This window comes from Oculina patagonica, chromosome 6, assembly GCF_052425735.1.
Source record: "Oculina patagonica isolate OP01 chromosome 6, crgOcupat, whole genome shotgun sequence".
Classification (NCBI taxonomy): domain Eukaryota; kingdom Metazoa; phylum Cnidaria; class Anthozoa; order Scleractinia; family Oculinidae; genus Oculina; species Oculina patagonica.
The window spans coordinates 25,343,271-25,356,104 of record NC_135763.1 but is presented as its reverse complement, the minus strand read 5'-3'; the positions used below and the strand labels follow the sequence as shown (position 1 = coordinate 25,356,104).

The 12,834-nt window shown below is 37.4% G+C and overlaps 1 long non-coding RNA gene across 1 annotated transcript; it reads right to left on the bottom strand.

Moving 5' to 3' along the window:
- Positions 1 to 3,291: 3,291 nt before the first annotated feature.
- Positions 3,292 to 11,192, bottom strand: LOC144656005 (uncharacterized). Its single transcript, XR_013571237.1, has 2 exons — positions 10,800 to 11,192; positions 3,292 to 4,592 (listed from the first exon to the last, which is right to left on the bottom strand). It is a non-coding gene; the product is annotated as an uncharacterized LOC144656005 (long non-coding RNA).
- Positions 11,193 to 12,834: the final 1,642 nt, after the last annotated feature.

The window sequence follows — 12,834 nt, the reverse complement described above, 5'->3', positions numbered from 1 at the left end:
ATTGCATCAATTGTATTCTTTTCGGTTCGTTTCTGATAATCAGTCTAATTTGTACAGCGGTGTATTGTTATTGTATAATTATTTTAGTTCTATTTTAGCTTAGCTACGGGACCAGGGCCGTGACTAGCAAAAGGCACAATGAGGCACTTGCCTTGTGTAGATTTTAACACAAAATTGAAACGCAAAAATTGTTTAGTTGAGAAAATAATCCCCAGTTGAACAAGATTTTTTTTCAAGAAATGCCGCTTGAATAAATGTTCAAGAAAGCGTTTCAGAGCTCCTAGATTTCCAAATTTTCTGGAGGGCATGTCCCCAGAACCTCCTAGCAAGATCTTGCCTCGTCTATGGCAAAGGTCTGGCTACGGCCCTGGGGACGCTCAGTCTAGTTCACAAACAACGGCAAACAAGCAATCGTCATTTTGCTTAAAATTATAACTATTTTTAAAGTTTTTCAATTGAGTAGATTGAAAAAAGCGACATTAAAAGGACGTTCTTTGTTTACCAGTATGATGTGGACAACGTAAATATAACGACATAACAGGGACATTACAACATAACACGTGATGTCATGATGTTCATGTCTTAATGTCTCAAGTGTGAACCAGGCCAAAAGGTACATGTCAACATGTTCACGGAATTGAAGGATCTATTAGTTTTCATTCTCAGATGTATCTGTAGGTATGATAAATTCGAGGAATGATTAATAACCATGTCACTGAGAAAGATTTTACTTGAACCTATTAATACACAAAGTACCTTGCCTAGTTCCTGTACGCTTTCCCCCCTCCGTTCTCGTCCTCTCGTTCGTGACGTTCCGGGACGACGGCCGCCACGTGACCCGACGAGTCCCGGGGCCAGGAACTAGGCAAACTACAACCCTAAATACTTGCTTCCGATCGGTTGAAATCAGATCAATTTATCGGCCGGATTATATAGCGGTTTATACACTATGCATAGCCCTGACTTGTTTCCAGTTTGTTTCATCACTCGCGGGCGGTTGCCTAAAATTCTGGAAATGTCAGAAATCGGCAAATTGCGACAAGATGTGTCACACGTTAAAAAAGATCAAGAACTGATCGAAGCACCAAATTGCAATTTGCCTCAAGAGACACGCGTGGCACATTTTCACTCGTAAAAAATGTGTTCGATTGGGAAGTTGTATTTGACGGTAACAGTGTTAATAAAAGTAACTCGGTATTTGTTATCCGATGAATAATTATTAAAGAATAATTGTTAGCTTTTGTTATCACTAATAGCTTTTTTTAATGACTTTTTCTATTTACTGAAAAGATCCGATTTCTTCATATGCATTAAATATCCCTAATTGATTCTAAAACAGACTGATTTTCTGTACAAATTCTCGCAGCAGTAAGAAAAAACTAATGTTCACCTCGCGGTTGAAAGGAATCTTACAAAGTTAATATAAATGACCACATCGCGAAATAGTTGTGCAATTTAGCTAGATAAAGTATTTGAAGTGTGTTTTTTATTTTCCTTACACACATAATTTTTTTTTCTCCTCGTGTTGTTGTTTAGTTGAAGACATTTTCGCCATTTTTCACATTTCCCGTACTAAAATACAAAGAGGTACATTCCCCACTTCATTCAGCTCTTTTTGGGTGTGGTTGTCAGAAAAACCAACAGAACTTCCATTAAGTGTACTGAGCAAAGTAGAATATGCCTACGCTTACCCCACCCCCACTGCAGAACAAAAATAGGCTATCTTCCCCCTCATACGTAACATAAATGAGGTCCACCATAAAGCGTTAGTTCTACTGAGTAATGCTCCTTTAGCTAAGATCCTTACCAAAATTTCGAAAGTGTCTTCAGCTTTGATACAGTGTGTAGTGTTAGGAGCGCCACTCTAAAGCCATTTATTTTTTCCAGTGTTAGAAATTATTCTCTTGGGGAAAGATATGTTACTTGTTTACTAAAAACATCAAATGAATGATATAAGGGTTCTAGTTTGAACTTTTTGTGTGTCAATAAACTCTTCAAAATTTTACTTGTATCTATCATTTCCTACTTCGATCATCCGGCTGCCTTAAAACATGCACGAAATCTACCAATATATTTTTCTACGCTATCTGAAACAGGCTTATGTTTTTTAGGGCGCGCCTAAAAAAAATCGAGAGGTTGTGGATAGTCTAACTCAAGGTATTCGAACCCGGGCGAGAAGTGTCACCACTGTGCCATCCCCAATTCCTTTAAATACTGCCACACAAAATTTTGGAAGTACAATAGAACCCGGTAACTTGAACCGGGGTCAATTGAATATTTAATTTGCCTTTTTAATAATTGATGGTTTATTATTCATGCTATAACAACGCAACGGGCATTCAAGGGAATGTTGCGCAAAAAGAAAAGGAAGAAGCTGTGAAAAACAAAAACATAACGCTTGTCAAATTTTATATATTGCGGGCTAGGACTTTTAGTGGGACAATTCCAGCCTCAACGCGCTCTCTTTCTCTCGCGGAAGAGAGTAAACTACACGTAAGTGCTTGGGAACGGGTGAAGTGACTTTGGCACCAAATCGGAGCAGGAAGGAAAAGCCTGGGCACTAGACGGGGAACCTGACTTGGAAATGGCTCAAGGAGGAGATCGCTGACTGTAAACCCGTCAAAATGTAACAGCAGGGACCAGTAGGGTTTTGGTCCATTTGTTTCATGTTAAGGCGTTTCGTCTTGTTATAATTTCTTCTTATAAAGGTAAAAAAATCACGATCAAGGCATGAACGCGAATTATCCCAAGGCGCTTTTAATGTAATAAGGACAAATTTCCCGGCGTTAATAGTAATTTAGGGCCTGTTTACATGATTCCGGAATGACTTTTATTTCGGAACGAGTTTATCCTATCCCAATTTATTTCTCTGTATGAAATTTTCGTTCTGGAATGCCATTTCATTTTGGTATCATGTAAACACAAAGCTAATTTCGTTCCGAGATAAAACTGCATCTCATGAAACCAGTTTGAACACGGCAAGAAAACGTAATAGCATTTCCTGGTTAGCCCAAAGAAGCAGCCTTATAAATTGAAGATGTATCCATTTACGGCCACAATAACATTTTTTCGCGAAACTGGCGCCAGCTTTGTTTTTGATCTCGCGCGAAAGCCACGCAGTGAAAACGCCTTTGGGTGAGCCGGTCTGTCATGATAATGCAGTGCGAACTTCATCCCGTTTCATTCCGGAATGAAAGTTATTCCGGAATCATGTAAGCAGGCCCGTAGATGTTTCAGTTTACCTTCCATTTCGTTCCTTTTCGAAGAGAAAGGACTAAACTAGCTAGAAAATGACTCGTAAAACGCGTTTATTTGGTGGTTTTCACATTAACTTATTACATGATGTATCAATAGATATAGATTCTTTTAATTCTTACCATGCATTTATCGATCGATCACGACTACTGCCGCTCCATCCAATACCATTAAACAATTTTTCACACTACGTCGAATATGTAATGGCACTTCACTATTTGCATGCGTTTTATTCGTTCAGTAGCTTTAATGTTTCCTTGCATGATAATGTCGATATAGATCAATAGCAAAAGTGCCCAGAAAATTGAAAGATAACTTATTCGGGAGATCTTATGGGATTTCAATACACTAAATATATAGCATTAGTTGAAAAAGTGTATAATATATGTATTGAGTTAGTATCATTAATTGGTGTTCTTACTGGTATAACGTTCGCTTCTAAAATTGTCAAATATGTTTGAAATGACAATTATTTGACTAAAGCATTTTGTCTTTCTGCCTCTATATAAATAATTATAGTCACCTTGAACTGTCTGATATTGTTTTTACTAATCTTCAGAACATGCTTTGTACTGTCTTCAACTATCAGCAATTTTAATGGAAAATTCCTGCGAGTTTGCCCTTTTGTTTTTCTTAGACGAGGAGCTAGATCACAACTGAGTAGATTCTTGATCCCCTATATATCTTTATCTACGAGTTTTAAACGTTAACATGAAAATGAATTATTAAGATAACTGAAAAACTATACACCACGTTGTTGTACAAATCTACCTAAAACTTGATTCAAGTTATGCATTTTGCCATCCGACTCTACCTGGTAAAGTTAGCTTAAAATCAGAGGCGATGGAGGACGGTCAACGCCGGCTCCTTGAGGAATGAGGGTTCAAAAAACCTTTGTCTAGCCACTTTTTATGTTCTGTACTCGTCTGCGATGTCTATTGTTTCTAGGCTTCTAAAAAATCTTCTCAAAAATAGCCTGAAATTACACCTTTTAATCCCTGTCTAAAGTAAAAATTAACTTCACACTAAGGCTTAGATCCAGAAAATCAAAACCAATGGCGTCCCTGAATTGTTGACACTCCCTCCCTACCACTTGTACTTCTTACATCGATGAACGTGGAAGAAAATACAAGTGGCAGAGACGAAACGTGCCTCGTGTATCCGCCACTAAAGGGCCGACAAATAATCACAATTCTTATCTAAAGATAATTGATGTATTCCTTCTAGCTCTTTATATTATGTTATTGAGTCTTGATGAAAGCTGCCTTGCTACCTAAATTCTTCAAATACGTTTCTCACACTTTCGACGCTCAGGATGACATGCTTGTTTATGGAATCTGAAAGAAGAAAAGAAATGCAAGGATAAAAATATAAATAGGTTTATGAAACCACAGTTTCAATCATACCTAAACACGTTTTTCATATGTGCTGTTTCACCGGCCGATCCAGAGAGACCTCAGATCGAATGCAGACAAAAGAACAAATGAAACAAGAGGCCTCGTTTTTTCACTAGTAGTAACTTATGTCGATTTTTTCACAATAGCAAACCCAGGCCAGTAGCAAAATAAAGGTCAAAATTACATCCATGCATATCAGCAAGGAGCGGTACTAACTCGATTTCTAGCTACCTTTAAGGAATTAGCTTTTCGTACACTGAAACAAAAAATGATTCACGCGATATCTTTGCCCACTCAGTCAACAACTGACCAAAAAACGGTCAATACTAGCGAATATATTTCCCTCGCTGCAGGTGAATCAGGATTTAATAATGGATGCAGACTGGACATACGTTTGACGCACATGGTCGAAAGGCCGGTTTAATTAAAATCAGACAAAAATAATAATCACGGTCCAAAAATATCGCCGGGTAGAATGTTTACGTCTTTTGTGTTTCGCCATACGTCTTGCTATGAAACAACACGCGATATCAAGGATGATTTATCGCTGACAGCTTGTATTTCTAGACACACGCTAACATGGCCGGTGGCGGATTGCTAAGTTTCTTGTGCAACTAAAAGAACTCACTAGACTAAGCTGTTCTAAATATTTTCTCTTCTTTTCCTTAATGCCCTCAAGCTAAAGCTAGGGTTCAAGTCAACCTAGAATAATTAAATGTTTTTCTGTCTTTTTTTTTCTGGAAAGGACACATAACTTACATGTGTTAAAATCTACGCGATGGCATCAAACATGAAAACACAGTCAAACTGCTTAAAACAGTCAACTTAAAAGGCCATAAAAAATGAAGAGTTTATCGCGAATTAAATAAAAGAGTCGTATAGGCGAATTGTTTTAATAAATATGCATAAGGAATCATTGTAGAATTAAACAAACGCGAACTAAAAATACAACACTTCACAATTTCGTGAATTTTTTGACAAAATTAGTGATAAAGGATAAAGAAGAGCAATTACATCCTTTACACTTAAATAATAAACTCCTTAATCACCCTTTCTGATCAAGTCCTACCCAAAGTTACAGTTTTGGTCTTTGTAGTTATTTTTAGTGTCGTCGTTTATAACGGTACGACACAGTAGTGATTCGCTTCCTGTGGAGAAGTAATAAAAATTAGAACAAAAGCAAAACAGACCCCCAAAGGAATTTCACGTGGAATACGAAAAGAGATCGCTGAAGAAATTTACTTATTAGATATTGAATTTCAACCTTTTTTGGCGCAAGATAAAAATGATTTATTGTCCTTATAGGTTACCATGTATTTTTTTCAACGTTGGTTTTCAGAATTTCGTGTTAGTTGACGATATCCCTATAAGTTTATCTTTTTCCATAGTCTTGTGGTCTGCCAGCGTCGACGTGACTGTAAAAAATGCACCAGGTAGGCAAGAAAATAAAGCTTGTTTCGTTTCAGTTTTCCGTCTTTGAGTGAGGCAGCTAGTAACCTGAGAGTAGCATAGTTTTCCTTTTTTTTTCTTGACTGGTTGCAAAGATTTGATGAACCTTCTCTTTGTCATATGCCGTTCTAGACATATCTTTTTAAACAAATTCGTTTTAAGGTTGCCGGTTTGCCTAGAGAAAGAGCTAGTTTAGAGAACACTAGCTGTTTGCATATAATCTTAACTGGCTGAAAGCCTTCTCTTGTGTCGCTAGAGTCGAAATGATTAGAGCCCTGCAATCGATCGAGTAACTAAACACCTTTTAGAAAGTCGAATTAGCGGCACACCTAATTAACTTCGAAGAAACCTCCACGAATTCATGATAAACTTAAGGCATAATCCGTCTGAGCCTTAAATCTTGTAATTTAGCGTGTCCAGTTCCTTTTGTTACGTGATGGTACGCATTTTCGTGATAACAGGCCGATATAATCCGCTGGATGAAGAGAAACCGAACCGGAACAAAATACTTACAAGGACCCAGAGAAAAATTGACCAGATTTCGTTGGGGAGATGTCCTGTTGCTAGCAGACTTTTGGAATAGCAAGAAGAGAGTAGAAATGATTTAAGTAAAGTAACTTCTGAAAGCTCAAAGCCCTGGCAAATTATTGTTTTATTTTCACTATTACTCAGTGATAATGCTTCGCGACTAACAAAACGACAAATCAGTGTGATTGCAAAATGTTGATTTTTTTATACCCCTCTCAAGATAAAAGCAATTCCTAACTAACTCACAAGAAAGCCTAAATGTCGAAATGCTAGTATTTTACAATGCTTCTCCAGTTTAATGCATGTAAAACCGTGTAAAAGCAGCTCTTTTAATTCGCAGTTAATTTAAGAGTACAATACGAGATTTATGGATTTCATTTTGGATCCTTTTTCAGCCTTTCAAGTGTCTTAGCTGACGAGTTGCCATTTTCTCAATTACCTGTCTTCTTGGCAATGTCTTCATCTTAAAAGGAGAATTCGCATGCTAATCGCTGGTGGGAAAATAATGCTTTATTATAAATTTAGAGTTAACGATGCAAAGACCACTGTATCCACAAAAACGTAATTTGAACCTAATCAGACGGGCCTCAAGCTGTGCTGTTCACCTGATAATTCCATTTCTTTATTTTGAAATTTCTGGACTCTGATAACAGGAAATACGGTTCGATATGAAAATAAAAAAAGCAACGGGCAAAATACAAGTCTTTTGGCTCCGTCGTGTCTAAGGTTCGACACCGCACTATAAATAATTCGCCTTAAGCAAGATATCGTAATTTTTCATCAGCTGTTAGTTATATTGCTTGTCTGAATCTTTCACAAATTACTCTAGTAGAGTGCTGAATTCCTTGGGTGGCGAATGCTGATTTTTCAAAATTAAGGCAAAACCTGAATATTACTACAAAAAAAGGATAATGAAACAAAATGAGGAAATAACTGTTTAAGTAAAAGTCAAATCTGTTCCTGTAATGATCTTCGTTCCCAAATATAACATAGCGTGACAAAATACATCAGACCCACCCAAGCTTAAAATCGCGCCGCGCCGGCCATTATCCTAAATCACAACATAAACGCCTTTACCTACGTATAATCTAAACCACTAATTACATAGAGCATTGTCAAACATTCTATTTTAAGCCACGATTGTCAAAGAAAATTTGTAGACATTTCCTGTTTTGTTAACAGTTCAAGTTCACCTTTCTTTTTCAAGACAAAATAATTAAAATCAATTATTTTAGCCATATTCTGTTGTCCAACAATAAAGTTGGTTTGAATACCTTTTAAAAACCGTCGCAATCGAGAATGTTTGATTGCTGAGTTGCTTTTTTTGTGTTATTTTATAGCAATTATATATCTCAAAATCTACAAATTGGGGGTTATTATTATAAAAATGCTTATTAAAAATGGTTATTATATAATTAATGTTCCGATAATGAAAGGCAAAAGGATTAAAATAAGGCTAGTTTAACGCAATTATATATCCACATTCAAGAGAAAGACATTCCAGACACAACTTCAAAATCATAATGTGATATCTCAGCGAAGGAAGCCGGAAGATTAACAGCTGGGGATAAATTGAAACAGAGCTCTGATTGTTGAAAACTTTGCATGTGGTGGAGTTGAATTTCCGAAGGGACGACTCACTGTAACGCAAAAAACAAAACCTTTTTCAGACTGAGAGAAACATGTTTGTTGTAAACTTGTTCAAAACAGAGCAGAAGTTGCCTCCAAAACAAAAGGAAACAGAGCAGAACTTCCCTCCACAATTTCCATAAATATCATTTCAGGCAACTAACTTTTCAAACTGCTGCCTGGGAATTAAAAACTTTACAAGCCTCATAACTTTTATCGAAAAACGCAGTTTCCTTTGAGACACCAACAATATTACATGTTGAGCGGACAGATAAAATACATAACTGAGATAGCATTACGATTATTTTTATCACGAAGGACCAGAAGTGATATACCTTGGCTCTTCTTTACATGTCTTTACTATATTTGCCTCTTCGACAGTGTAAACAAACCTTTTAAGGCAAGCCCCGCGAAAAAGGGAGGCTGGCTGATCAAGTATCAATGTTAACACATGAATGGCTCTTACCAGGATGAAAGCATTAAGTAAGGCGTTATGTTTCGAGAGTATTTGAGTAGCACAATATTGCACGGTCTGGGCAGTATATACGGTACTGATATCGAACAAGCAGGCCAATCAGTCAGTGTACACACTGCTATGAATCCGCAGTTCATTTTTCAAATGGACATGTTTATGGCGTTTTTGAAGGGCTACAATCGGCAGTTGTTTTTTCTGTTTTTCAGTTCTCAGTTGATAGTTCTTTTACTAATAACTCTTTTACGGGACTTTCAATACTTTGCCATAAGTAGATAATTTCACAGTACTTAGACATACCCAGACATACCTTTAGACCCTTAATCATGACATTGCTACACTGCAAAACTGATATTAGTAGTTGGGATTAGTGAAGCAGTTATAATATAATCCACAGTCTTGGCATATTTTATATTCGATTCTTCGGTTTAATAAAAAAAAAAAGCCAAGCATCTCAAAAATATAAATACTCAAATTGGTTTATAAGATGCCTTTCATGCCATTAACATCAACCGGCAGACTTCGCCAGTTGAATAACAGTGAATCTTTGCTCTAAAATTCTTAAAATCTTGAAAGCGAGAAATAGGATTATCAAAGTGTCAAGCTAATGTAAAACGGTTGCTTGTGTTTTTTTTTTTTTTGCTAGAAATTTCTTCGTCGCAATGGGACAGATATTAAGTCCAACAATACTAGTGTTGTTCAAAAGCCGGAATCCACCACTTAAAAGCTTAAACGTTGACTGATTTTTAGATCTCTAAAACAACACGAACATCGCAATTGAGCAAAGCAAACTGGAGCCGATTTATGTCTTGAGGAAGGGAGGAACGTTTGATATCTCAGCTTTCTTTATCGTTATTTTCATCAGTGGAAATTACACCACGATATCTACCGACTAACATGTGATATATACCGTATTTTTTAGAAGATCTCGACGGTGTTTGTTTTTATGTCCTCAAATGTACAGGTTGAAACACATGTTTACGGTAACTAAAACTGAAATAAAGAGAAAGAAAACCCGAGCCATTAAATAAACAACACGGTGGAGAAAAATAAAGGCAATTTGTTGTAGAATAGTCTCAGAAGTAAAAACAAACAGCAGTATTTTACAATTATCCTGCCCTATATTGACCAAATCTAAACGTTTTCGTCGACGTGGCTTGCCATAAGATCTTTTAGATGAAACCTATGAACCACTTTGATGTTGCTAGGGTCCATTTTGCTTATAAACGTAGAAAAGCCTCCTTAATTTCGAAGACAATGTCTTTTTATTACCACAAATGCAATGATTGATAGTTGGCCTCGTGGCCCCTTACCGGGACGCCATATTGGATTTTGGCGAAAAACTGCTTTGGCGTTTATGTCCTCTCCGAGCCGCTATTCTACAAGACGCGTGCTTGCGTTTATCGAAAAATGAAACATTTCGGCTTTCATTAACTAGGCGGAAATTTGTGACATTAATAGAAATCGCCTCGTGCCACGTTACGAAATTCAGCTGCGTGCAAACAGCACTAACGCCCGTTCACTTGATGGGCTTTCTGCTAAGATTCTTTAACACTTAACAACGATCGAGAAAGCCATCTTTTAACGCAGAATTTCATTTCCCATTATCGGGAAGGTTTGGAAACAAAGAACAGGGCAAAAACGATGTTTAACGCCGAGCATCTCACCACACAAATTTGGGAGCAACTATTCAAATCCATGTGAAACATATTCATACAACGAAGTCGGTTACCGCCCGAAATAGTCAAAACCAACATTTCAAGGGAATTGTAATAGAAAGATGTCAGCTACTGAAAGCAAGCAATATCTCGAAGAATGAATCTTAAAACATTATTACGACAGGGCACTTGATTTAAAACTCGTGACACGTTGAAATCGATACGACGGTTTGTTTCAGGGCATAGAATCGATGGACAAAGCCAAAGCTTAGAGCTACAGGGGCATAATTACTTTACAGCAATAACACAGGCTTGAAGGAAAATAACACCGCCTAGTGAAATGTTAAAATAAATTGTGTATAACGCCTTAAAATTAACGTTTACGTGTTGTAAAGAACATTTGGGTCTTACCGGAAATCTTCGGAAGGCGATCCACACGAAAGATGTCCGATGAAAAATGAATGATCTCCAAGTCGAGACCGAGCATCGAGGGTGAGGACTCCAAGAATATGCCACGATTGCTTAAGTTCCCAAGATAATTTATCCGTCGAAAGTTCTGCTTCGTGTCATTCTTGGCAATGGCTTCATCGCATGAGTAAGCTGTCGTTGCTAAAAAGCTTAACTGTTATCTCTTTTTCAAGGCTAAGATCTCTCTTGAAGAGGTCGAAAAGCACGTTCGCATTCTGTTTCGGCGAGGTTTTGGGAGCGGATGCCACGACGGTGCCCCGCAGAAATGCATCACTGATCTTGTCGCCAATGTAAAGTGTTTTCTTCAAGAGCAGGCCAAGCGTGGTGTGAGCTAAATAAAGCTTAATCTTCTCAGAAGCGAAAGTTATGTTAAAGAGATGCCATACTAACCAATCAGAGGACGAACTTCTGTGTATAAATAACCTGGTGTCGTTTGAATTTTGTGTCACGAACGACAAGAAAACGAAAGAAAAATTTCTTTACTCTCGTTCATGTAACGCGAATCTTAAATTATAGTGGCTCCTTCGAAGTAATTTTCGACTGAGTTGTAATTTAGACTCCAAAAACTCTGTTTTCTTGTTTCGTGACTTTACTGAAGCGAAAAGCTATCTCCGTGGTTTACTGAGAGGGGGCAGATAGGCTAACATTTTCAGCCAATCATATCACGGGGAAAGGTCACGAAAACCCAATGAAACTCCCTCCAAATCACACTTCAAAGAAACCGGTATTTCTTAAAATATTCACTTGATATCGATGGTTTCTTGAGGTCTCCTTAAATACATGCTAATTCGCCAAGCTCAAGGACTAGCTTCATTTCTGCTGATGCATTGAAGTAAAATTAAATGGAACATTTTAAACAAGAAGTTCTGCAGTAGATTTAAAACTAGGTTTTATTTTGTACGCTATTAATAGGTCGCTCGTGAGCACCTGAACAAATAGCCGACGTTTGGCTAACAACTGGAAATTTCCATGCTTGAGATATTTTACGTTTGTGTTGGTTGTTAAGCGAGGTCATTCGGGTCATATCTTGATGTCTTTTGCTGAGCCGCAATTAATTTGGAAGTCAAATAACACCACTTGAATATAAAATAAAGAAAAAAAATCGAAATTAAGGGCTTTGCCTACGCCGAGGAAAAATACATTTGGTTTCTAAACGGAGCACTACGGGCAAATTGTTTGTTTTTCTTAACGAGTTTTTGACAGAAGCAATTTTTTAAGCTCGGGACTTTTATTGCACTCAACTCACGAGCTCTTTGGCTCATCTTTAGTGTCAAAACTTTTTTCAAATAAAATCTTTTTTTTTTTGACCCAGCATCAAACGATTAAAATAGCATTTCAACGACTGTCGCCTCAGATAAAAATACGAAAAAAATACCAACTGGCCTACCTGTCTGTCCAAATTGCAGTCAGAGTCACCGATAACCAAATTATTATGAACAGAAAAAAAAAACACAATTCTTCTCGATCTCGCTTCATGGTGGGTTCGCGTGCCTCCAGAAAAATATTGTGGTTATGGAAGAAATGTTGTGTTGTACTACAAGCTATTTCAATTGTAGGACTATTGTTTTGTTTTCATGTTCGTGCAGAACATTGCGTGTCCTTTACTTCTTTACCCTAATGACAGGTTCCTTTACAGCAATTCACGAACTGTCAAAAGCGTGACATTTGACAAACACATGGACACGCAATGCGGTCCACTGTGCGCCCGCGATAAATACAGCGGACAACCATACAGCGCATAGTCAATGAAGTGGATTATTCAAAATGGCGGACGAGTCGCAAAGATGTAATTTTCAGATTTTTTCGTCATGCTCACGAATTCAGCAAGTCTTTTTAGAAAATATCGTTCATGTTGTTAGTGGGAGAAAATAATCAACTCAATGTGTGCGGCTAAAATTGGTAAGTTTTGTTACGTGTTGTGATCGGGAATTTATTTGAAGTGGGCATTCCCGCTCTGCTTACGGAAATTCTTTGACCA